The sequence below is a fragment of the Lithobates pipiens genome, unplaced genomic scaffold (genome assembly GCF_037356315.1).
Source record: "Lithobates pipiens isolate NorthernLeopardFrog02 unplaced genomic scaffold, aLitPip1_a1.2 Scaffold_18, whole genome shotgun sequence".
NCBI lineage: Eukaryota > Metazoa > Chordata > Amphibia > Anura > Ranidae > Lithobates > Lithobates pipiens.
The window spans coordinates 439,908,611-439,936,199 of NW_027507758.1; positions in this window are offsets into that span (position 1 = coordinate 439,908,611).

Here is a 27,589-nt window from a genome sequence, read left to right on the forward strand (position 1 = left end):
TTGGCCCAAAACTGCTAATTGTATATTCTGTTGGCTATAGCTAAGTAAATCACTTTTTTCATAGCATTACTTTGATGATGACTTGGATGTTATTTTACCGTCTTAATGGGTACAGAATAGACTTGTATAAGATCAGAGGTCACAAAAGTCTCTGTTGTAATCAAAAGAGCACAAGGTTATTACTATAACACTCTTTTATTGAGTTTGCACCATGTCCTCCTCCCTCCCTCCCTCAAAAAAAAAATACCTGAAGCCAATGTTGTCACTTTGTTTACCCTCTTTTGTCTTCAGCAGCAAATGCATACATGTTAGAAAATACATGGCCATTGGTTAAAGTGTGTATTAACCTTAACTCTAAATTATCAGTGTTTGCCTCGTATAACATTTTTTTAAGCAATTTGTTGGTGAATTTCTTGTCTGGAGATCCTGCAGTAACAGCACTTCTTGTTGCAGTTTGACAAGACAAGAGCTGGCCATAGATGAGTCAGTTGACCCTATTCCCCCATCCACACATTTAAGGCAGATGGGGGAATCCTACCCACTGTGTCTTTGTATTCTGACAGCGGATAGACCTCCTTGCTGTCAGCAGACACAGATCAGAGGTGCAGTCTATAGCCTGCATTGCTAATCAAGCAGAAATTTTCCAGCAGGTCAATTAAACAGAAGTCAATTGAATTCTGTGCAACCACTGTGCCAATACATGATTCGAAAATTTGTTTCCGATCAATGTATGGCCAGTTTAAGCCACAGTTTTAACAGCAGCATTGTCAGCATTATCAGCTTCAGTTGGCTATTAGGGTGCCCATCTGATAGACCTGATACACACACAGCAAGCTGACAATGCTTCTGATGACTGCACAAAAAAACAACAATTGCCGAGAAGCACTACGTTGACTAATAAAAATGGTTGCTCTTATTATTACAATTTGCATACTAAAAAACAAGATGCTAATAAACCGTCTTCCCTCATTCAGTGAATGATTGGGCTGTTGGTATAGACATCTACATGTACAATCCTGGGCAATTTATGAATTAACAAACAATTCCATGTAGCCCCAACAATCATTTTTCTTATCATCATGGTCTGAGCCGATGTTTACACAAAGACATGCACACACACAACCATTACACTCATCCATTATGAATGGTATAAATCACTGAAACTGAACAACCTTTGCTGTCCATGTTTAGGTACTTCAAATTAAAATGGTTGTAAACCCTTACAACACACTTTGACCTTAGTTTAAGGCTTACCTGTAGGTCCAAGAAATATCTCCTAAACCTACACAGTGCCTACGTGATGCATAGTAGTCCATTATGCTTTGCCTTTGCAGGGAATGAAAGAGGAAGTAAACTCATTACTTCCTCTTTAAACCTTTCATGATAGAAGTATGGAGAGTGCCACTTCTGGCCTACTTCTAAAAATGCTGGATACCAGACTGGTATATTTTTACTGTCAACAAGGCTGAAATCTCTGACCTGGAACACCGGAATGCTAGAAATCAAAGTAATCTCAGAAGTCCTTGCCAATATATATGTTTGCATAGTTTCATAGTTGGTAAGGTTGAATATAGACTCCAGTCCATTTAGTTCAATGTGTGTGTGTTGTGTCTCTACCACTTTCCATATCCCTGTTCAGTAAGATGCCCATCTGAAAAATGTTTAAGATTACTGACACTTCCTGCTGAAACCGATTCGATTGTGGAAGGGAGTTGCACATCCTTACCACTCTAATGCCCCGTACACACGATTGGACTTTCCACCAACAAAACTGTGGATTTTTATTTGAAGGATGTTGGCTCAAACTGGCCCTGCATACACACGGTCTCACAAATGTTGGCCAACAATTATGAACCTGGGAACGTGGTGACGTATAAGACGTACGATGAGCCAAGAAAAAGGAAGTTCAATAGCCAGTACGGCTCCTTCTGCTTGATTCTGAGCATGCGTGAACTTTTGTGCGTTGGACTTGTGTACACACGATCGGAAATTCCGACAACAAAGTTTTGTTGGTGAAAAATTTGAGAACCTGCTAGCCGACATTTGTTGCCGGAAAGTTCGACAACAAATGTTTGATGGAGCATACACACGGTGGGACTTTCAGGCAACAAGCTCACATCCAACATTTTTTGTCGGAAAATCCGATTGTGTGTACGGGGCATTACAGTAAAAAAACCTTCTATGCCATTTAAGATTGAACCACTTCTCATCTAACTTCATTGAGTGACCTGAGACTGAATAGTTTCCTCCCAATGTTGGAATCACCATTAGGATATTTGTATATTGCTATTATATCAATTATATCAATTCTTACGTGTTTCTTTTCCAAGGAGAATAAATGTAATATTTGCAATTGTTCCTCATAGCTGATGTCCTTCAGCCCCTTTATTAGTTTTGTTGCCCTTCTCTGGACCCTCTCTAATTCCAGCATGTCTCACTGGGGGACTGGTGACCTGAACTGGATGGCATACTCAGGATGCAGCTGTAGCAGAGTTTTCGACCAATAACTTAAATTATTGGCAAAGTGAGACATTGTGAAAGTCAGGTATCATTTTCAGAAGGAGAGGGCAGCAACAGCAGCCTCCACATTTTTTTCACAACAGATTAACTTTAACAACACAAATTCTATGACAATTGTAAGGATGGCATTGTCGGGTATTTTTTAACTGTGAAGAAATGCCACGAAGAAGTCAGTTTGAAGATAACCAATGTCTATATTTAAGTGTAGGGCAAGGGCAAAATAATTTAGCAGGATAGGTAACCAGCTAAATGATCAGACAAAGAGTAACTGTAATTTGCAGTTTACTAAACAAGTGCAATGTTAGAAAAAGTAATGCAAAACAGGTTCGAAATGGCAAAAAAAAAACATGCATGCACAGCGGAGAAATGAGAGCAGCAAAAAGACATAAAAGCTGCATAGACATAGACTCTTCACAGCAATGTCTCTCTGACTAAATCATGGTAACATGTGGCTGTATAGTATCATCTCTACAAGCCCTTGTACACACGGTCGGAGATTCTGACGGAATGTGTCCGATCGAACCGTTTTGTCGGATATTCCGACTGTGTGTGGTCTGCATCAGACTGTTTCCGTCGGAATATCCGACGGACCAATTTTTCCAACTTGCCGGAAAAATTTTCCGACAAAATGCTCCGATCGGACATACTCCGATCATGTGTAGCCTACTCCGACGGACAAAGTGCCACGCATGCTCAGATCAAATTCCTAGACCAAAGCTATTGGCTACTAGCCTGAACGTAGTCCCGTCGTAACGAAATAACGTCATCACGTTATGTACAATCGGATTTTCCGACAACTTAGTCCGACCGTGTGTATGCAACATCACTTCCAGACCTCTTCTGGAATTAATCCGTCGGAATTACTCTGACGGATTTGGTTGTCAGAACCTCCGACCGTGTGTACAGGGGCTAAGACTCTAAAACAGATGTTTTTAGCAAAACTATTCTGAACACAAACAGCTACTTGATATTATCCTCATAAACAGCATCCCTCACAGTGAAGTCCAGGTAGCTCTGGTAAAACAGGTGAACAGCTGGAGAGTTCCAAAGCCCAAGGGCAAAGAACCATTTCACTGCAACTGGAGGAGCTGCATACTATTAGGCACCTGCTTGGCGTCCCACTCATTGGCTCTGACAGTGGAGGGCCTCTCACTTGGCTGCATGCAACATGCCCAGCTACCTCTGGCTCATCAGGTCTAAGCTCTTTGTGCTGCTGAGGGAGAGAAGCTGAGAGATTTATACTCCCTGAGTGTGTCCAAGAACCCAGAAAGTTGTGGGAAATTCTGTATCTGAGCATAGTGAGTAAATCCGCTATGGTTCTTATAAAATCTGATACAGCAATAATAGAATGGCATAGCAATCAATATGTCAGTTCCAGCTAGCTGGTTTACATTGGATCAGTCAGCTTGCTAATTTCACTACTGTGGACCTATCCATCACTTCCAAGGAGACATTTGACCAGGAACAGGAGATATTCATTAATGTCATCTAACGCAGGGACTTATTTGTTTAAAAGATTGTAAATGAGTTCCCTTAGGCTAGCCATACATTCAGTTGTTCAAGAACTACATTCCCATCATGCCAAGTCATGTCTGTGAGTGTCAGAGTTTTACAATGCCTCATGGGATGTGTAGTTCCACAACAGCTGGAGAGTCATAGTTTGAAGATTCCTGATCACTCTAGCACAGTGATGGCGAACCATGGCAGCCCAGATGTTCTGGAACTACATTTCCCATAATGCTCAACTACACTGCAGAGTGCATGAGCATCATGGAAAATGTAGTTCCAAAGCATCTGGGGTGCCAAGGTTAGCCATCACTGCTCTAGCATGTCTTGAAAAAAGGTGGTTTCTCATGTGCCTTGTATAATGCCCAATAAATATTGTTTGGAAAATAAAAATGGGTCATGGCACATCTACATTCGAAATTTGGCACTTAAGATGGTCATGCTCTGTGCAATCTGATTGGCCAATCTCTGTACAATGCGATATTTAGGCAAAATAGGAAATAGGAAGACACACTTGAACAATTAATTCAAATTATACGAGATCAAACAGGCTCTTGCACTAAATCTAATTTATTTAGGATCTAACTGATTGCAGTGTATGGTCACCTTTAAAGATCAAGATCTTTAAAATATGAACTTATTGGGTTTAGAAACACTTCTCAGTTCTTTGTAATGAATTGAAAGATTTGGTTAAAAAAAGAAAGACACATTTCAAAGATACAGTATATTAGAAGTGATAGGAATGAGATTAGCATCAAAGGGGTTAATTAACTGAGAATGCCTACTAATTGCTTAAAAAGACACATCCAATGAGATGAAATGAACCAATTGTATTGGATGTGCGCTATTATGAATGAGAAAACTGCAGTTACTCTAGCAACAGTTGCAGTGCATATGTGGGCATTTCTTATCGCTATTTGCGCTTCAATGTGCGCCGGTTCACACATTTGGTTAATGATTTTACCAACGCACCAATTAATGTATGAACTGGTGCAGTTCCTTCTTCTTAGTAAATCACCCCCACAGTGTTAATGTACAGAAAAAAAAAATGCTACAGCAGCCAGCACAGCAAAGGACAAAGCTGTGTTCATAGATATGGTAAAAGTATGTGCAGCGCTAATCTAGTGCTTACCAGATATTCTTTCATATGACAACTTGTAGAACATGATGGCAAACAGGGCTCAACCCCACACATTTCGTCTAAACAGATATTATCTGAGGTATGAGGCTGTCATCGTCTTGTGTTTATATAGAGAATATGACCCCCAAATTAGAACACCAACCCGTGACACTCATGTGTGTGTAATTCAAACATTATTTCCTGGATGGTAATATGACGTGGGAGTGTGCGAGTCAAGCCTCGTTTTAAAAATCAGGCCGACATCTATGTCCGCTACGTCATCAGCCCGTTTCCGCTAAGGAAACCTGAGAAATACTCAAGCCTCTATCTGAAAAATGCAGAGGAGACATTTCAAGCCTATCAATTAAACAACAGCACCTGCGCAGCATTAAGCTAATTTAGAATGATAACCCAGTCCAAGATAATATAATAGACTGGTGCAATATTGAGGAGACCTGATAGATCTTCCAGGATGTATATCATTTTGTATGAAGAATTTTATATGAATGATTCTTCGTATCTATTATTTGAACACGCACAGTGTTGACAGGGGAAACAGCAATTGTCTTCCCTCGGCTGGAATTCATCTCACCACTGTGATTGGCATATGATAGGGAATCTGTCCCACCAACTCCCTATCATTAATACAGCTCAGTCACAGTGCTGGGAGTGTGCAGTGAGCCTACACCCAGCACAGGAAGCTATGCCACCCATGGACACATACAGTATGTGTGATGTGCGGATGTTAAAGTCCACCTTATTTGCTGTCTCACGTATGTGTTATGCAGGCAGCAAGAAAAATAAGCTACAAACAATGGGCTTGAGATAAAGTGATCAGAATGTGAAAATCACATTAAAGGGAGCTCTACTTGCTGCTTAGATAGAGGAGTATATACTTATATAATATTCATATATAATATGTGTATACATATTTATAAGGCAGTGATTGTGACACTCAAACATTACAGACGATTAATCAGTCATTGTAATTTAAAACATATTTTTTTGAACAAGTGTTAAAACAGCTGAGCGCAGTTTCTATCACTTTCTCATCCTATCTTCTCTGCTCCTTAACAGGTAAACGACTTGTAAGCAGGTGTTTCCAGAGCGCTCTCTATGATAATTATTTTCTTTACATGTTTTGCACTTGAAGTTTTGAATATTCTGTCTGCATGTATTTGTGAAAACCACATAATGTCGGTTTATTTTACTGTTGTTTGTGACTTCTCTGCTGGGCTGATGAAACCAGAGAAGCAAGAGTTAACCCTGCTGGCCAGATTTCCCCATGCTTTTCAGGCAAGCACTGCCCCCTGTAGGTCAAGGGTATGCACTTACCCTACCAATCATGGACGCATACTTTCCCAAAGGACTTTTGCACCTACAGTAATTAAGGTATGACTACCAAATGGGGCAAAAGGCAGCACTGGGGACACAGTATTGTATTGCGAAATGCTCGTAAACTGCTTTACTCGCAAGGTTTTACTGCATTGCTAAACTATACTATGCATTTTAATTATAACACACAATCCTTGGTCTACATAGGAGACCTTTTGATTCTTTGAAAATGTGTAGGTGGTTTGGGTTCACAGGCTCTAGTTTGGTTGTTAGCAGTAGAAATAGGAAAATGTCCTTCATGAAAGGAAACTTCTGAAAAGTCCTGCTTAATAGGTGGAAGATGACTGACATTCCATATGCATCCATCAGACAATTCATGGGTGTAAAAGGTCCTTGTCGACTTGTCACTGTAAGCGGATTGGAAAATTTGGATTTGGATTGTTTTAGCAAGCCAGGTTTTTAACTCTAACTAGAGATATCACACTAAGTTTCCGTTAATGCGGTGAAAGCATTATTATTAGTAGTATTGTAATATTTAAAATAAGTGCTATTACAAATATCAAATGTAAAGTGCAACCCTCTATAGAATTCAATAATCAAAAACATTTTTTAACAATAAAGTGCAATGTGCTCCATATTCCACACAATGCCCTTATAAATTTCAATAGATGGTGCAAAAAAACAAACAGTCTTTTTGTTGATTTATTATCCACTTCAGCCCTGGACCATTTTGCTGGTCAAAGACCAGACCACTTTTTGCGATTCGGCACTGCGTCGATTTAACTGACAATTGCGCAGTCATGCGACGTAGCTCCCAAACAAAATTGTCGTCCTTTTTTTCCCCACAAATAGAGCTTTCTTTTGGTGGTATTTGATCACCCCTGCGGTTTTTATTTTTTGTGCTATAAACAAAAATAGAGCGACAATTTTGAAAAAAAACGCATTATTTTTTACTTTTTGTTATAATAAATATCCCCCAAAAATGTATAAAAAACCTTTTTTTCCCCTCAGTTTAGGCCGATACGTATTCTTCTACATATTTTTGGTAAAAAAAATTGCAATAAGCGATTGTTGATTGGTTTGCGCAAAAGTTATAGCGTTTACAAAATAGGGGATAATTTTATGGCATTTTTATTAATAATTTTATTAATGACGGCGATCAGCGATTTTTATTGTGACTGCGACATTATGGCGGACACATCGGACATTTTTGAAACATTTTTGGGACCATTGTCATTTATACAGCAATCACTGCTATATAAATGCAGTGATTCCTGTGTAAATGACACTGGCAATGAAGGGGTTAACCAGTGGGTGGCAGTGTAGGGGTTAAGTGTTCCTAGGGGTGTGTTACTAACTGTTGGGGGCTGGGCTTTAATTTAGTGAACACTGATCTCTGCTCCAATCACATGGAGCAGAGATCAGCGTCACTAGTTGCTAGGCAGAATGGGGAAATGCTGTTTACAACGGCATTTCCTCGTTCAGCCCCCCCCCCCCGTGAGACGATCGCGGGTATGCCCATGGCGATCGAGTCCGCGGGACCCGCTACCGGACTCACGGGATCCCGACCAGCACTCGCGATGGCAGGGCGGCAAATTTAAAGGGACGTACAGGTACGCCCATTTGCCTGCCCGTGCCATTCTGGAGACGTACATCGGCGTGTGCTGGTCGGGAACTGGTTATATCACTATACATGGAGATAATATCTTCACATTTATCCACCTCGAAGCATCTACAAATATCTCCGTGTCACCGCCACCTTATAGGCTTATTAATAGCGCTTTAGATCACAATAACTCCTCTGATTGGCCTCCTTAGATTTTCCTCCTTCATATAGCTCATCCGCTTTACTTAGGCATTTCACATCACAAGGTGTACTGCTTCCTTATTGTTTACCATTGTTTACCATACTGCATAAAATTGGTCTGCAAGGCTGTCGTCCCAGAAGGAAGCCTCTTCTAAAGATGATGCACAAGAAAGCCTGCAAACAGTTTGCTGAAGACAAGCAAACTAAGGACATTGATTAGTGAAACGATGTCCTGTGGTCTGATGAGACCAAGATAAACGTATTTAGTTAAGATGGCTTCAAGCGTGTGTGGCAGCAACCAGGTGAGGAGTACAAAGACAAGTTTCTCTTGCCTACAGTCAAGCATGGTGGTGGGAGTATCATGGTCTGGGGCTGCATGAGTGCTGCCGGCACTGGGGAGCCACAGCTCACTGAGGAAACCATGAATGCCAACATGTACTGTGACATACTGAAGCAGAGCATGATCCCCTCCCTTCAGAGACACAGGGCAGTATTCCAACATGATAACGACCCCACACACCTCCAAGACGACCACTGCCTTGGTAAAGAAGCTGAGGGAAAAGTGATGGACTGGCCAAGCATGTCTCCAGACCTAAACCCTATTGAGCATCTGTGGGGCATCGTCACAACAGAAGGTGTAGGAACACAAGATCAGCTCCATGATGTAGTCATGGGGGAGTGGAAAAGGACTCCAGTGGCAACCTGTGAAGCCCTGGTGAACTCCATGCCCATGAGGGTTAAGGCAGTGCTGGAAAATAATGGTGGCCACACAAAATATTGACACTTTGGGCCCAATTTGGACATTTTTACTTAGGGGTGTACTCACTTTTGTTGGCAGCAGTTTAGACATTAATGGCTGTGTGTTGAGTTATTTTGAGGGGACAGAAAATTTATGCTGTTATGTAAGCTGTACACTCACTACTTTACATTGTAGCAAAGTGTAATTTCTTCAGTGTTGTCACATGAAAAGATATAATAAAATATTTACAAAAATGTGATGGGGTGTACTTACTTTTGTGAGAAACTGTAATTCTCAACCATAAATCCAAGCATTAAAACTCATTGCAGGCTCACCAAGGAGTGGAATAAAAGGTGCAGTTCTGTAGTCTAGGAGGCAGAGTAGTTATAGAGTGCTTTACCAAAAAGTTTAGGCATCCATAAAACATGTGCTGTGTATATCATATTAGGAACAGGCACTGGAACGATCTTGTACATAATATAAAGATAATAATGCATGTAACAACTGTAAATAGTGACATCTACAGGTCAGAGGTATGAACACCACATTATATTGAAATTGAACCTCTAATCTGCTGTCTTCTTTGTTTTATTGAAAATAACATAGTATCTGGGAACCTGGAAGCAACTAAAAGGCAAAGGTTCTTGTGAGGTATTATAGGAGTATAGCACCCTCGTAGTTCAAAGTAGGCTGCTAGGTAAATTTAGTTTGCTCCTCTGTAAGCAGAGAAGGCAGGGGTTGATCACTTTGAGCTCTTCAGTGTCTGCTGTTCTGCTATGTCCGCTGTCTTCTGGATATTTCTGGAAGTATAGTGGGAGGGAGAGAAGAACAGGCAGGATCAAATTGTATAAAACCAATGACAGGGCCTTAAATCAAACAAAAGTCTAATAATACAGATTTGTCCATTGGAACAGGGTACCTCCATAACTGTGGACACTCCACTGAACAAAAACAAAAGATTGTGGGAAAGCTATAGTGGCTAACCCACAGAAAAGAAGTTGCATAAAGAGGAGCAACCACAGTTTGATTATATCAAAGTGAATATGGATATAACTGACTTTATTGAAAAATAACAGAAATATTAAAAATATGGCAGGCACATACGGCCAACACCTCCAAACACAAATAAAAAGGTTTAAAAGAGTGGACAACATTGTCACACACACTCAGCATAGCAGGGCTCCTTTCACACATGCAAGCATACCACAGTAAACCACAATAGTACTTCCAGCTATCAAAGCAAAGGGAGGACAGGGTAGGGGGTATCTGGATTCTTAGCTATACTTGCCTCTTACGTGGATATTGTATGCTGGGGACACTACTGGCTCCACAACTACCCTGAGAAAATCCCATAAGTACTTTGCTCCATGCCTAAATATACCTAGAGGGAGTATATAAACAGTTGGCTCATTGTACATAGCCTGACTGAGACAGAATTGACACTGAGTATAACTGTAAAAATTGATACCGTGCCTGTCCATAATTGTGAATTCCCTCCATAGTTCTCCAGTTGGTATATGCAATATCTGCTATGGTATATAAAATGGAATGAATGTATTGGTTAAATACCATGGCCAGTCCTTGGAAAAAGCTTAAATGATGAATTACGTGGCTAGTTACTTGAACTGCCCAACATGTGGATGGTGATATGACATTCAGTCCTCATCCCAAGCCGATAGACATTATTTGCAATAAACCACTTGAACTCCTCTTTTTGCCTATAAATTGAGTGTATGGAGACTTTTGGAGAGTTATCACAGACACAGACTGACAGCTTTCATATGGCAGATGAGACCTTCATCCCACTCTGCATGGGCCAACTTGAATAACCACCACAGCAGAGTTCCCTAGATGGCAATTCTAGCAGTATATTGAACTGATACATGAGGTAGATGTCCGGAGGCTCTCACCACTCCATGGTACTGGCGTAACGTTGTGACTTAGCAGAGCCTGTGGATCACACACACTCCACAGTGTGAACAGTGACACGGATAAGAACAGTGACACCTGATCATGTCCATATGGGCCGCCATTACTACAGTGATCTATAATCACTGCATATTGGCAAGTGATCAGAGGAACACACAAATACAGAGAGCCAGTACTCCAGAGTGGTGAGAGCCTGAAAATGTATTCATACCCCACGAAATGTTCCACAATTTGCCATGTTACAACCAAAAACTTAAATGTATTTTATTGGGATTTGATGTGAAAGACCAACACAAAATTGCAACATAATTGTGAAGTGGAAGGAAAATGATAAATGGTTTTCAATCTTCTTTACAAATAGATATGTGAAAAGTGTGGCGTGCATTTGTATTCAGCCCCCAGAGTCAATACTTTGTAGAACCACCTGCAATTACAGCTGCAAGTCTTTTTGGGATGTCTCTACAGCTTTGCACATCTAGAGAGTGACATTTTTACCCATTCGTCTTTGCAAAATAGTTAAATCAAAACTGGATGGAGAGCATCTGTGAACATTAATTTTCAAGTCTTGTGTATCTAAAGACTTCTGCGCTCTATGGAAAAATTAGAGGAGAGCGAGAATAGCAGGTGAACAAAGCAGCAATCACTAAATGAGTTGTCTCTCACATCCCAGTTGAAGTCTTGACGGCGTAACGCGTAGGAACCCGGAAGTGATGTCCATATCCGGTCTATCTGCTGTCTGTCAATGTGTATATCCCTGCTTTGCTTGTGAGTAGTTTTAATTTTTGCAATAAAATTCACATATTTTAAATACTACACTATGGCGGTTCTCTCTGGTCTATTCCCCTGAGTCTATCCACCATTCATCACAAGTGAGGAAGTTAGAGAAGTCTGCAAAAGAGTCTGATATACAGCCATCCCTGCAATCATCCCTGGTTACTTTGGTGTCCATTACTAATTTTGCTGTGTACCCACAGCAGTGAGGTAATTGCATAGCACTAGCACTATTTGCACGGATCATCACGGATGAATTGGCCGCCCAGCACGTTGCACGTTTAATTTAGTGTGTTTACCGAATTGCACGATTTGATCTGATTGTGTATGGGACACTTCATTACGAATCACGGCTGTCACTGATCAAAAAATTTGTTTTTATTGTTTTTTATTGTTTTTTCTTGTCCACATTAATATTTTGGTTCAACTTTAATTATGTTCACACACTCTTGTATATGAAGTTTGATACTTATGGTGAATTTGTGTTTTTGCACATATAGTCACTTTATGATCTATTGCAGCTCAATTTTGGATTTTTAAGCTCATCGTTATATATTATGCACAGAGTCACTTTTTGATTTATTTATGCATGGTTGCACTTTATATAATTTCAAATTTGCACATTATTAGTTTTACTGTGGCTATTTAACTTTTTGAAATTAGCGCATCACACCTTCTTCAATTTTCAAGTCTTGCCACAGATTCTCAATTGGATTTAGGTCTGGACTTTGACTGGGCCATTCTAACACATGAATATGTTTTGATCTAAAACATTCCATTGTAGCTATAGCTGTATGTTTAGGGCTGTTGTCCTGCTGGAAGGCAAACCTCTGTCCCAGTCTTAAGTCTTTTGCAGACTCTAACAGGTTTTCTTCCAAGATTGCCCTGTATTTGGGTCCATCCATCTTCCCATCAACTCTGACCAGCTTCCCAGTCTCTGCTGAAGAAAAGAATCCCCCCAACATGATGCTGCCACCACCATGTTTAACATTGGGGGTGTTTTGTTCAGAGTAATGTGCAGTGTTTTCCGCCACACATAGCGTTTTGCTTTTAGGCCAAAAAGTAAAATTTTGGTCTCATCTGACTAGAGCACCTTCTTCCGTGTGTTTGCTTTGTCCCCCACATGGCTTTCTTGCAAACTGAAAACTGGACTTCTTATAGCTTTCTTTCAACAATGCCTTTCTTCTTGCCACTCTTCCATAAAGGCCAAATTTGTGAAGTGCACGACTAATAGTTGTCCTGTGTACAGATTCTCCCACCTGAGCTTTGGATCTCTGCAGCTCCTCCAGAGTTACCATGGGCCTCTTAGCTGATTATCTGATTATCTGCTCACCTTGCCCAGCCTGTCAGTTTAGGTGGACGCCCATGTCTTGGTAGGTTTTCAGTTGTGCCATACTCTTTCCATTTCTGGATGATGAATTGAACAGTGCTCTGTGAGATGTTTAAATTGTGGGATATTTTTTATAGCTTAACCCTGCTTTAAACCTCTCCACAAATGTATCTCTGACCTGTCTGGTGTGTACCTCAGCCTTCACAATGCTGTTTGTTTACTAAGGTTCTCTAACAAACCTCTGAGGGCTTTACAGAACAGCTATATTTATACTGAGATTAAATTACACACAGGTGGAATCTATTTACTAATTAGATGACTTCTGAAGGCAATTGGTTCCACTAGATTTTAGTTAGGTGTATCAGAGTAAAGGGGGCTGAATACAAATGCACACCACCCTTTTCACATATTTATTTGTAAAAAGTTTTGAAAACCATTTATCATTTTCCTTCCATTTCACAATTAGATGCCCCTTTGTGTTGGTCTATCACATAAAATCTCAATAAAATACATTTACATTTTTGGTTGTAACATGACAAAATGTGCAAAAATGTCAAGGGGTATGAATACTTTTACAAAGCACTGTAGCTACGTGATCCATCATTTAAGCCTTTTCCAAGGACTGGCCTTGGTATTTAACCAATACATTCATTTCACTTTGTATACCATAGCACACGGATATGCAATTAGCGTACCTCCAGCTGTTGCAGAACTACAAGCCCCATGAGGCATAGCAAGACTCTGACAGCCACAAGCAGGACACACTGAGGCAGAGGCATGATGGGACTTGTAGTTTTGCAACAGCTGGAGGTCCGCTAATTGCATATCCCCACCATATCAGATATTGCATATACCAACTGGAGAACTATAGAGGGAATATACAATTGTGGACAAACACACTATCAATTTTGACAGTTATACTTAGTGTTAATTCTGTCTCAGTCTAATGCAATCTGCAGCCAGGCTATGTACAAAGAGCCAATTGTTTACCTTATTTTTCGGACGATAAGGCGCACCGGATTATAAGGCGCACTAGCAACGACCGGCTAATATAATGGATATTTCCATATATAAGGCGCATCGGACTATAAGGCGCACTGGATTATAAGGCGCATTTAATGAAACACAACTCGGATGCGGTACTGTAAGTCAAATTTTATTCAACTCTTTAGCAATAACCATAAAATGGTCTATAACAATAACTCTTAACACTGTTCAATTAAATACAAAACCAGACACTCACTTTTTCACTTTATTCTTCAATAACTCTTAACACTGTTCAGTTACCGGTGAATACCGTACAAAACCAGACACTCACTTTTTCACTTTATTCTTCTCCCGCAAATCCATCAAATTCTTCATCTTCAGTGTCTGCGTTTAACAATTGGGCGATTTCGGCATCAAGCACGCCCGTATCCCTCTCATCATTCTCATCAGTATCCGAGTCAGGCTCGTTGCTGTCATCGGTACCGGTACTTAGCTGTTCAGTGATAATTCCGGACTTCTTGAAAGCTCGGATTACACTGGTGACTGATACCTTCGCCCAGGCATCCACGATCCACTGGCAGATAGTGGCGTAACTCGCCCGGCGTTGCCTCCCTGTGTTGGTGAATGTGTGTTCGCCTTCTGTCATCCAATGCTCCCACGCAGCTCGCAGTTTAACTTTAAACGACCTGTTGACACCTATATCTAGTGGCTGCAGTTCTTTGGTTAATCCACCCGGAATGATGGCAAGCACCGAATTAGTTTTCTTCACTTGGGCTTTGACAGTATCTGTCAGATGGGCGCGCATGGAGTCACAGACCAATAGGGATGGAGATTCGTGGAAAAAGCCACCCGGTCTCTTGACGTAAACCTCTCTCAGCCACTCACTCATCTTCTCCTCGTCCATCCAGCCCTTCGGGTTAGCCTTGATGATGATGCCAACCGGAAACTTTTCTTTTGGCAGAGTCTTCCTCTTGAAAATTACCATGGGTGGTAGTTTCTGGCCATTAGCCTGGCAACCGAGAACTACAGTGAAGGATGACTTTTCGTTTCCTGTAGTGCGTATAGATACCGTACTGGTCCCTGTTCTCTCGACAGTACGGTTTACAGGGATATCAAAGGTAAGGGGGACCTCGTCCATGTTGGTGATGTGCTCTGGTCGGATTTTCTGTTCATTGATCTTGTTCTTGCAGTAGGTATGGAAAATGGCCAGCTTTTCTTCGTAATCCTTTGGCAGTTGCTGTGACATAGTGGTTCTTGTGCGGATAGAGAGATTCCGCCTTTTCATGAAACGGAAGCACCAAGAGGGACCTCCTCGAAAGTCGTTGATCTCCATGTCGCGTGCGATCGCTGTTGCTTTGAGTCGAATAGAGACAGTAGAGACGCTTCTACCTGCGGTTCTCTGTTCAATAACCCACTGTTCAATTTTGTCCTCCAACCGTGGCCATCTTGCTTTGTTTCCTCGGAAACTCAGTTTGGTCTTCTTTACCTGGCGCAGGGCATCTTCTTGCTTCCTCCACTTTCGTACCATTGATTCATTAATGTTGAATTCTCTCGCAGCTACTCTATTTCCATGCTCTACTGCATGACTGATAGCCTTCAGTTTGAAATCCGCTTCGTAAGCATGTCTCTTAACAGGAGCCATTTTTGGGGCAGCGGGTATACCGTAGAAAATGAACGAATGAATGCGCACACCTCCTGACTAAGATGGCCGTAATGCTCACGAAGCTGCACTGCTTGGATTGGGCATTACGGCCATCTTAGTCAGGAGGTGTGCGCATTCATTCGTTCATTTTCTACGGTATACCCGCTGCCCCAAAAATGGCTCCTGTTAAGAGACATGCTTACGAAGCGGATTTCAAACTCATCGCTATCAGTCACGCAGTAGAACAACCTGAGAGAGGTTTACGGTACGTCAGTTTACGGTAAGAGACCGGGTGGCTTTTTCCACGAATCTCCATCCCTATTGATCTGTGACTCCATGCGCGCCCATCTGACAGATACTGTTAAAGCCCAAGTGAAGAAAACGAATTCGGTGCTTGCCATCATGTCAACAGGTCATATATAAGGCGCACCGGATTATAAGGCGCACGGTCGATTTTGTGAGAAAATTTAGGCTTTTACGTGCGCCTTATAGTCCGAAAAATACGGTATATACTTTCTATAGGTATATTTAGGCATAGAGCAAAGGACTTATGGGAATTGTCTCAGGGTAGTTGTGAAGCCAGTGATGTCCCCAGCATCCACTTAAGAGCTAAGTATAGCTGGGAATCCAGATAGCCCCTACCCAGTCCTCCCTCTGCTTTGAAACCTGGAAGTACTATTGTGATTTACTGTGGTATACTTGCATGTGTGGAAGGGACCCTGCTGTGCTGAGTGTGTGTGACAACATTGTCCACTCTTTTTAACCTTTTTATTGGTGTTTGGAGGTGTTAACCGTATGTGCCTGCCATATTTTGATATTTATCAAATTTTTCAATAAAGTCAGTTATATTCATATTAACTTTGATATAATCAAACCGTGATTGGTCCTCTTTATGCAACTCCTTTTCTGTGGGTTAGCCACTATAGCTTTCCCACAATCTTGTGTTTTTGTTCAGTAGAGCAGAACAGGCAGTCTGGCTTTCCAATCAATCCCTGGACAGGTGTGTCCAGTAGGTGGCTTGAGAGTCTATAAATATTCTGAGGCCTGGCAGTCAGGGTGCAGAGTTCCAGAGTCCAGCTTGCTGGAGAAACTCCTTGTGCTGGTGGCTCTGTCCCTGGGGTACAGACAGAGAAGAGATGCTGAAGGAGTCCTAGGAAGGCATCCAGGTCCCAGCTAGGCTTAGCTGGGGGCCCTACCAGAGAGAGAGAGAGAGAGAGAGAGAGAGAGAGATCCTGGGTCAGAGTCTGGATAAGAGCCAGTAGGACAAGAGTGAGGAAGCTCCACAATTCTGGGACTGAGTGAGTACTTGATCCTGCTACACAGTGGAGAAGTGAACATGGGGTGAATCATTTTGCAAGTCAGTGCTTGGTGTAGCCAGGAATTGTGCAAGACAACCAAAGAGTGTGCCACTTTGGTAAAGTGCGTAGTGCAGCTAGAGGCCATGTAAGACTGCCAAAAGCTTTACTAAATAACCAGAACAGGCAGTCCTTAAGTTCTATAGTTCATCTGTTCAGTATATTCATGCTCCCCCTCCTTATCAAACTTTCTGTTCAATAAAACCCCTAGACAGAAACCCCTAGACTGATTCTTGAGCCAGAGGAAGAATACCAAAAATTCAGTGTACCTGCCTGTGCATGTTGTGAGTGGGGAAAATAAGTCCATGTACCAGCTTCTCCTGCTGTGTTAGTGCTACAGGAGCAAGGGGAAAAAAAAGGCAAGACATGTACACTTATCTATTTTGATGTTAAAGATTTCATGGAGCTAGAAATATTGAGATTTAAATCTAATTTTCTCCAAGTTTTTGATGTATAGTTTGACACTGGACAGCCCTGATGAGAATGAATTAACACTTTTGGTAAGGAAGACAAAAATTTGCTAACAAATTAGATCTTTAACATTAAAAAAAATGTTTTTGTGCCAGCTGCAGGCTTCAAAATTAAGCTTCTAAAGAAAAAATAAAATGCATTACTTTTATTATTTATATTATACTCTATTCAACCACAAAGATAAAAATTACATATAAAAGCCAATGTCACCCTAGTGTGATATTTCAGCTTGGTTGCTGGCATGTTGTATCCCTTTCTGGTATCTTAATTTTTTTTTTTTTGGTATTCAAATGAGAAGATATCCCCAGCAGAATTCACATTTTAACCAACTGCTTTGCATCGACTACTTTGATAGCTTACCCCCCCCCCAACCCCCCACATCAAGTTTTACTCACTATGCATGCTCCCGCTACCTCTCCGTTGCTCTAACAATGCAGGGCTCATGGGTATAGAGGAATATGTGACCTCCCCCATGTGGCAGTGCTTAGGTATTAATAATAAATTGGCAGGTATAAATACTGGCGTTAGGGGGATGCAGTGACATGACCAAGTCAGTATTTTTCTTTTAAACAGTTGTTCATAAAACAGACATGTATGCCCACCACCAACAGCAGGAGTATTTAGCCATTAAACTGCCCAGTCTTTATGATATTAAATTAAAAATAACTTCAAATGCTAGACCCACCCATGTACTCAGACACAGTTCTTGCAGGAAACATTATTTTTTTTAAAGGGTACCCTAAAGTGTCACTGAACCCACATCATAAATAAACTATCAATAAATGGTGTATTTCATGCTGTTCATACTCATACAGTCACTATGAGATTCTTTTTTCTGCATTCTGAAAAAAACCTGATTGATCCTGCTGCTCTCTATCTTCCCCCTTTGTCCAAGTCCCCAATGTAGCTAGAGATTTCGCAGCTGTGGTGGGAACTCTGCACATTCTCAGTTTTCAGTGAGTTTCTATGCTGAGAATTCCCTCCCTACCACATCTAAGCAGCCCATGTGACTATAGAGTCACACATGAGGGCATATACACAGTTGTAAATGACAGCCTATTCCCTTTCCACTCATTCATGCCCACTAACCAGCTAAACATAATGGGGGTGGGATATGACATGTAGCTTAATGGTGGCTTCACCTCCCTCTTATTCTAAGACACAGGATGGAGAGGCGTGACACAGCCTGTGCCTGGCAGAATTCCACCCACAACATGTTATTGACAAAAGATAATAAAGATTTGATTTCAAATATATATGTTTATGCCAATGTAAACAGTTTATTGATATTATTTATTTATTTTTACTCTGTATTCCAAAGCCTGCATTTTTATTTTTGAACATGTGACCAGCAGTAAAAGACTAGAAGCTCCTCCTGCTTATGTTTCCCTGCAGACAGGCTGGGGAAGAGCTGGGTCATATGACAGCTCTATATTGATTAGGAAAAAGGTACTTAGATTTTTTTTAATTAAAATAAATACAGTGCCATCATCCATATACAGAGATTGAAGGGACAATGTAAATTAAACAATGTGAGGTTTATTTACTGGAGAGTGCAAAATTGGGCTCACTGCTGCATAAAAAAAAACAGCTTTCAGGTTTTAAAAATCATCTTCCAGGTTTTAGGGCCGGTTCACACAGGGGGCGATGCAAGGCGACACGACTTGCCTCGCTGCGATCTGACAAGTCGCCCCCGTTCTGTACAATGGAACCGTTCTGAGAGGAGCGACTCGAGTCGCTCTGACTCAGAAAAAAGGTTCCTGTACTACTTTTGGGCGACCTCGGGGCGACTTGCATTGACTTCTATACAGAAGTCATTTGCAAGTCGCCGCTGAGGTCGCGGCAGGTCGCGGCGAGGCAAGTCGGTGTCGCCTCGCATCGCCCCCTTTGTGAACCGGCCCTTATTGTCAAAGCTTAATTGAACAAGCTGAGGTTAGAAGCTGTTGGGCTACAATGCACAGCTGCACCAGTGCTCCAGTTTTAGTATATTTACTCCTGTGTGTTTAGTATCACTTTAATCAACTACATAAATAAGGTCTGCATTAATAAGAACACTATTTTCACACTGCAAGGGTTAATTGCTCACTTTGTCTATGGCGTAAGCAATACGAGTCAACACTTGTATTCCTGGGGGATGGGGAGCATATTCCTCACTATCCCTGGCAAACAACACTCTCTTTTAGTCTCCATTGCTCCTGGGAAGTGGATAGGCCCTCAATATTATAATGTACAACGCAGTGCTTCTGGTTCTGCATTGTACATAATGGTGTCAGAGAGGCCATAACATGTCCAGAGAGAAAGAAAAGCAGCTTTGCGCTTTATGGCTGACTGGAGTCCAGTAACAGTTAGCCCTAAATTTTCCAGTCCACTTCATAATGCACAACACCCCTTTCAAAAGCTGTGATATTCCCCCCAGAATAACTTTAAGCCTTTATATACATAGTACATTTTTTGACTATCCTAGAAGCCTTTTCTCCTGGCAGCAGAGTTTTTGCTGAAAAAACACCTGACGCTTATAAAAGTGTCTAATATTTTTACAAATTTCCAGGTGTTAAGCGCTTGCATGTTAATTCAATTCATTGGCCAGAATAAATCATTTATTCTCCCCATTCTAATTAATTAGCACTCAGGATTTAAACACGCCTAGTGTTAACGTTCGTTTACACATGTCAAGCATTTTTTCCACCCACACTCTACTACTCCTGGATGCACTGGCAGTTTTTTTTTTTTTACTGCCATTAAACATTGCTAAAAGCCTATGTGTGCCTTGACACATAGGTCAACATGCAGAGCAGTTTAGGAAAAAATGCGCCTGACGCCCCTAGGGGCAGTGGTAAAAACATTCAATGTGAATGAGGCCTAAATTCTAGACACATTCATAAGATGCCATATAAAGGCTTTGAGGACCAACAGTGTCCCTGCAGGAAAAATTCTTGTTTTTATAGGCTACCTTAAATCAACTATATAAATAAGGTCTGTGTTACTAAGAGCACTATTTCCTTACCAGCTGCATAGCTCTTTCTGCCTTATTTACTCGCTATACCCTTGGCACATCACACATACCAACTGCCATATGCTCCATCTCTCTCCTACTTGTTCCCACGAACACTCAGTGTAAGCTTTAGTGTTTGGACTGAGATGAATTCCTTCATGAAATGTATCTAAATCTCTGGACCCTCTGCGTTCTTTCCAAAAACACCCTGTGCCAACAAGATCCATTTATATCCAAATGCATTCGATATTTTCTATGTAAAACTTTCTATCCTGCCAGACAGCATCGTGAATGTCAACTGATGAGCTATGATATGTTATGACCAACGTCTTGCTCATGTGCATATTTATCTTAATCATCTCCTTCTCGTGTTTTTTTTTTTTTTTTCCATTAGCCTGTATAACATATAAGATAAACCCCAAGAAAATGATAAGTTCTGTTTAGCTAGTTGTGAGGGGACCGTGTTGACCAATTACTGAGCTATCTAAAAACATTTCCACTCTATTGATTTTAGCCTAATGTTTTATTCATGCAGCTCAATTCCTGCCATTCAGATCATTTTGTAGTGAGAGGATCTGATAGGAGGCAGAAAACAAACTGATCGCTTGTTTCTTATTTTCCTGGCACTAATACAAAATAATACTTAACCAGACAAAAGACTCATATTCAGAAACATGGATTAAAAACAGGTCTATTAATAATTTACTGAGGAAACAGACAAAAGTTATGGACCCAGGAGATTTTGGTGAGTGAAGAACTAACATTATAAAGCAGTTAATGGAGCTCCTTAGAATAGATTTAAGGCCTATTCACACCAGTGTGTTGCGATCAAGGCACATTACATGCGTTCGTGTGCTGCTGTACAACGGTGCCAAACACACCTCCAAACACATGTGCACCACAGTGCATAGTTCTGTGATCTTGCAATCCCTAAATAAGGGGTTGAGGGACGAACTCACTAGCCAAAGCCATGTTTGTGAGTTCAACCATGGTCCTCCTCCCCCACCTCCTGCCACAACTCCAACATCAGAGCCACAGCCTGGAAAGAAGCGTATAAGGATAACCAGAGAGTGATGGCCTTGGTTCAGTCTGGTCTGGCAAAAGATGCAGGCTGTTGTATGACCACAGCCTTGGGAAAAGATATGTCATCTGCTGCTGTTCTTGATCTCTTGTAGTCCTGGAATGGATTGTGCTCACTATTATATGGACTCCTCATGCTACCAATTTTGACTGTAAAATAGTTCATGTGTGCCCTGGGGAACAAAGGCTTTGCCAATTTCAGCAGTTTCTCCAGCATTGCCTTCCTCTTAATTTTGTTAGGACCCAGAATAAATGGCTATTTCTTTTTCACAATTACTTCAAAAAGGCCAGTTTGTTTGTGAGTAGGCAGGTACAGTTCCTAAATACAATGTCAAATTAATTTAATTTAAATTAAGGGACACCAACACCAACCAACCTCCTTGAGGTTAAAAAATACAAGATAATAATGGTGTTGTGGTAACTTGACGCACAAAATGAGAAATAATATTGTGGAGAGCACTAGAAAAAAAAAAAATGCAGATCTTGATAAAAAAAACATTATGGAGATCTGACAAAAAAAAATAATATTATTCATGAGATCACGAGAAATAATAAAGAAATCAGTTTGTGAGAACTCTGTGTGAATATGAGCAGCAAAACAACTTCATTCTTATAGCATTATAAAGAAGAAGAGAATGCGCTGCATTAAAAGATTTCAAAATTTGCAGCGTGATGAATGTGCTATCTCCATTACGGACGCTAGTTTTACCAGACCGAGCACTTCCGTCTAATAATTTATTCTGAGCATGCGTGGCACTTTGTGCGTCAGAATTGTGTACACGGGATCAGAATTTACGCAAACGGATTTAGATGTCAGAAAATTTGAGAACCAGATCTCAAATTCTGTGCGACGGAAATTCCTATGGATACTGTCCGATGGAGCCTACACAGGGTCGAAAATTTACGACAACAAGCTCCAATCGCACATTTGCCATTGGAAAGTCCGACCATGTGTACGCTGCATTAGTCTCTCAAAGACTTCAACCAATGCAAATCTGCCCTCCAAAAATACTATTCTTTCTTCCACACTGCCAAGCAGATCTATTTTACAACTCTTATTTAGACCTTCTCATGCAGTCCCTGTAAACTCTTCTCTACCTTCAACTCTCTACTTCATCCTCAAACACTTCCACCCACTGACTCACTCACTGCCCAGGAGATTGTCAATCACTTCAAAAACAAGATTTATACAATCCGTGATGAAATCTAATGGAATGACATCTAACAACTGCACTTCTATTTTCTCCATCAGCTCATCCCCCACAGCTATTACCCTTTTGTATAATTTGACCCTCCCTCATAGTTTGTAAGCTCTAATGAGCAGGGCTCGCTGATTCCCCCTGTATTGAATTGTATTGTAATTGTACTGTCTGCCCTAATGTTGTAAAGCGCTGCGCAAACTGTCGGTGCTATATAAATCCTGTATATTAATAATACATAATAATATATACAGTACAGAACGCTATGGGAAACTGTAGATCAGGGGTAGGCAACTTTGAAGAGGTAGAGATCTACCTGAACAACATGGGAAAAGTCAAAGATCACCGGGTACAGTGTCGCCTCCTCACACCTGATTTAAACCTCTAAATGCTGTACTACCATGTCGCAATCTTGTGCATTGCACAGCAATAATGGTCTTGGTGGTTCCTGTGAAAGTCTGCATACAGACATCTGTGCACCACTAATAACAGATTAAACCTACCTGGGAGACTGGATGATGCTGCTCCAACTATTTATATGTTGTCTTGGTGGTCCCAGTTAAAGTGCATATGTGGATGGTTTCCTCACTGGCAGACCACAGAATAAACTCACCTTGAACCTTTCTCCATGTTTGGAGTGTTCACGTTTCTCGGATAACAGCACTATAGCATCTACATATTGGCTATGTCACCATATTGTGCTGGTTTTCAACTACCTGATGTGTTACATTTTTAGCAATATAAGAAGTTTTTACTAAGCCCTCTTGGAATGCAATTTGGATAATATGTTATTATACATTCTGAGTGAATGACCTAGCACATGCCATCCTCCAGATGTTGTAATCACTCTAGGATTAATAATTTTCCTCACATAGCTCTTCAAGAAACCGTCTGTATTTTGAGGGAATGCCACCACTACTGTTACATGATTGCAGAATCCTTACTATCCATACATATGTTTGTTACAAGTTTTCTGATTTTTTTCATTTATTTTTATAGGATGTATCTAAGTATTTTTGGAAAAATCGATATGGGAGTTTTGTTTTGTGTCTGTACACATTTATATTTAAAAAAAATAAAAAAAATCTTGTTGAATATTAGCAGCATGAGGCTCAGATACATTTATTTTATTTTCTATGTTCTTTTCTCTTCTCTTCTTTTCTTAATTTTTCGATTTTCTTTTCTTTTCATGTATTTGAACTTGTGTGGAACTCTATGAAACTAAATATTTATACAGTAGTGGCTACTTCATTTCGTATAGCCTACAAAGTACGTAGACCTCACCTCATCTTCTCCCCATTCTCATCTCCATAACCCCTCCTAGTTCACAGGCATAGATTACAGGAAGTTATCAGCTTGCAAATTTCTGGAAAAATCAACAGGTATTTTTTCAATTATTATCAAAAAAACTTTTAAAATACTTTCAATGTTTAGCAGTAGGGATGAGCTTCGAGTTCGAGTCGAACTCATGTTCTACTCGAACATTGCCTGTTCGCCTGTTCAGCGAACAGTGAACAATTTGGGCTGTTCGCAGCAAATTCGAAAAGCCGGAACACCCTATACAAGTCTATGGGGGAAATCTAAAGTGCTAATTTTAAAGGGTAATATGCAGGTTACTGTCCTAAAAAGTGTTTGGGGACCTGGGTCCTGCCCCAGGGGACATGGATCAATGCAAAAAAAAAGTTTTAAAAACGGCCGTTTTTTCAGGAGCAGTGATTTTAATAATGATTAAAGTGAAACAATAAAAGTGTAATATTCCTTTAAATTTTGTAGCTGGGGGGTATCTATAGTATGCCTGTGAAGGGGCGCATGTTTCTGGTGCTTAAAACTGTCCCTGCACAAAGTGTCATTTGTGCAGGAAAAAAAGTATTTTAACCACTTGCCGCCCGCCCTATTACAAATAGACGGCGGCAAAGTGGTTTGATAATCCTGACCGGACATCATATGACGTCCTCAGGATTATGAGCCGCTGCGCGCCCCCGGGGGCGTGCATCGCGGCGATCGTTGTTGCGGGGTGTCAGTCTGACACCCGGCAACTACGATCTCGGTAAAGAGTCTCGACGGAGACTCTTTACCACGTGATCAGCCGTGTCCAATCACGGCTGATCACAGTGTAAATGGGAAGAGCCGGTGATCGGCTTTTCCTCACTCGCGTCTGTCAGACACGAGTAGAGGAGAGCCGATCGGCTGCTCCTCTGACAGGGGGGGTCTGTGCTGATCGATTATCAGCACAGCCCCCCCGAGGATGCCCACACTGGACCACCAGGGACACCACCAGGGAAAAGGTAATCCTCCCTAGACCACCAGGGATGCCCATGGTCAGCACAATGGATGCCAATCAGTGCCCATAATGGATGCCAATCAGTGCCCACAATGGGCATCACTGATTGGCATGCATTATTGTTTGGCATTGATTGGCATCCATTAGTACAGTATAAAACCAATGCCGCATATGAGTGCCCACCCGTGCCGCCTATGAGTGCTCACCTGTTATGAGTGCCCACCTGTGCCGCCTATGAGTGCCCACCTGTGCCGCCTATGAGTGCCCACCTGTGCCGCCTATCAGTGCCCACCCATGCCCATCTGTGCCGCCTATCCATGCCCATCTGTGCTGCTTATCCATGCCCATCTGTGCCGCCTATCCATGCCAATCCGTGCCAGCTATCAGTGCCAATTTGTGCCACCTATCAGTGTCCATCCGTGTCGCCCATCCGTGTCGCCCATCCGTGTCGCCCATCCGTGCCGCCTATCAGTGTCCATCAATGCCACCTCATCAGTGCCACTTCATTGGTGCCCATCAGTGCCGCCTTATCAGTGCCCATCAGTGTAGCCCCATCAGTGCCCATCAGTGAAGGAGAAAACGTACTTATTTACAAAGTTTTGAAACTGAAACAAAAAAAACATTTTTTTTTCAAAATTTTCGGTATTTTTTTATTTGTTGCGCAAAAAATAAAAACCGTAGAGGTGATCAAATACCACCAAAAGAAAGCTCTATTTGTGGGAAAAAAATGATAAAAATTTCATTTGGGTACAGTGTAGCATGACCGCGCAATTGTCATTCAAAGTGTGACAGCACTGAAAGCTCAAAATTGGTCTGGGCAGGAAGGTGTTTAAGTGCCCGGTATTGAAGTGGTTAAAATAACTTGCGGCTATATTGTTGGGTCCCGTAATCATGGCTGCTGATCCCTGATTACCATGGTCAGTTTACATCCCTACATCACCCCCCTGCTCTCTTCTCTCCCTCTCCCCCTCCCTCCCTGCCTGTCAGCTAATGTGTGTGTCCCACCCCTCTCCACCCGCCCCGTCACTATTAGTAGCTGGCAGTAAAATTAAAGAACAATTACAGCCAGCTCTTCTGTTCTATTAATCTCTCTTACACTGTGTATATGTTTTTTTTTTTTAAATGATGCCTGTAAATACGTTACCTTCAATCTGTTCTGGCCAGTCACATGATCTCCGACCGCTCTCCTCCCCCATCTAAGGGCTACAGTGGGAGGGGCTGAGCAGCCAGCACAGCAGTCACATGTCCTCCCCAGCTGAGGTCAGAGGGGGATCCTGGCCCCTCCCACTATAGCCCCTAGAATGGAGGAATAGGGCAGTCACGTGACCAGCCAGAATAAATCAAAGATAAGGTATTTACAGGCATCCTTTTAAAAAAACATTACACTGTAGGAGCGATTAATAGAACAGAGTAGCTGGCTGCAATTGTTCTTTACTTTTACAATCACTTTAAGCTTTGAAAAAAAAAAAAAAAAAAACGGAAGCTAATTGGTTTCTATGCAGAACTGCACCAGATTTTGCACTCTCCAGTTTTAGCAAATCAACCCCATTAATGTCCAGTAAAAGGAATGTCAGTGCCCATATATTGAGTTGGTTCATTTACAGTTTACAAAGTTAATTCAAGTCTGATTTGGGAGCAATCAGTTTTGTATTTAATGATGTTGAGTGACATACAAGAATTTACCTGGTAAAAAAGGTATCCTTTTACTTTGTCGGTGACCCCTTTCAAAACTGTAAAATTATGCTAAAATGACAACGGACAGTATTAGCACTAAGATCTTTTATATCTGACAGTAACTTTGACAAATACGGTAAATGTCCATAAGTACAATGACTTAATCATATTCTTCTCAGTAAAAGATGAACTCTGCACTACTGTAGACAAACCAGTCCAGAACTAGCAGAATTAATCAGCTCACAATGTTAAATTGTCTCTCTTACCATTATTCTCTGATAGGCTAACAATGTCAAATAATTCTCACAATCATTTATATAGACAAAAATGAACAAGCGGATTGTGCCTCTAAAATACTTGCTCTACATCTACCTTCTAGGCGTATGCAGTTTCAGAGGCCTACAAGATTATTTATATATTATTAACTATAGTGAATCCTTTATATATATATATGTGTATATATATATATATATATATATATATATATATATATATATATATATATACACACACACACTGTATATATACAGATACTCACTTAACAACCGAGTTCCGTTAAACGAATTGGTCGTTGTTAAACAAGGAACCACAAGTAATCAATATTTTAAGCATTCCTAACTACTATACTGTACTGTATGATAAAAAAATAGGGTCTAAACACAAAACTCCAATGCAATAATATTGTTTTATTTTGCAGAAGTGCAGAACACAAAAATATAAACAAAAATACTGTTCTGTACTGTACAGGATACAATGATGTACGATGCCCAAAAAGTAAACTTATACTGTACAGTAGACATTTAGAGTAACATTTTAGTCATCAAATCCTTCAAAGGGTGATAGTGCTTCAG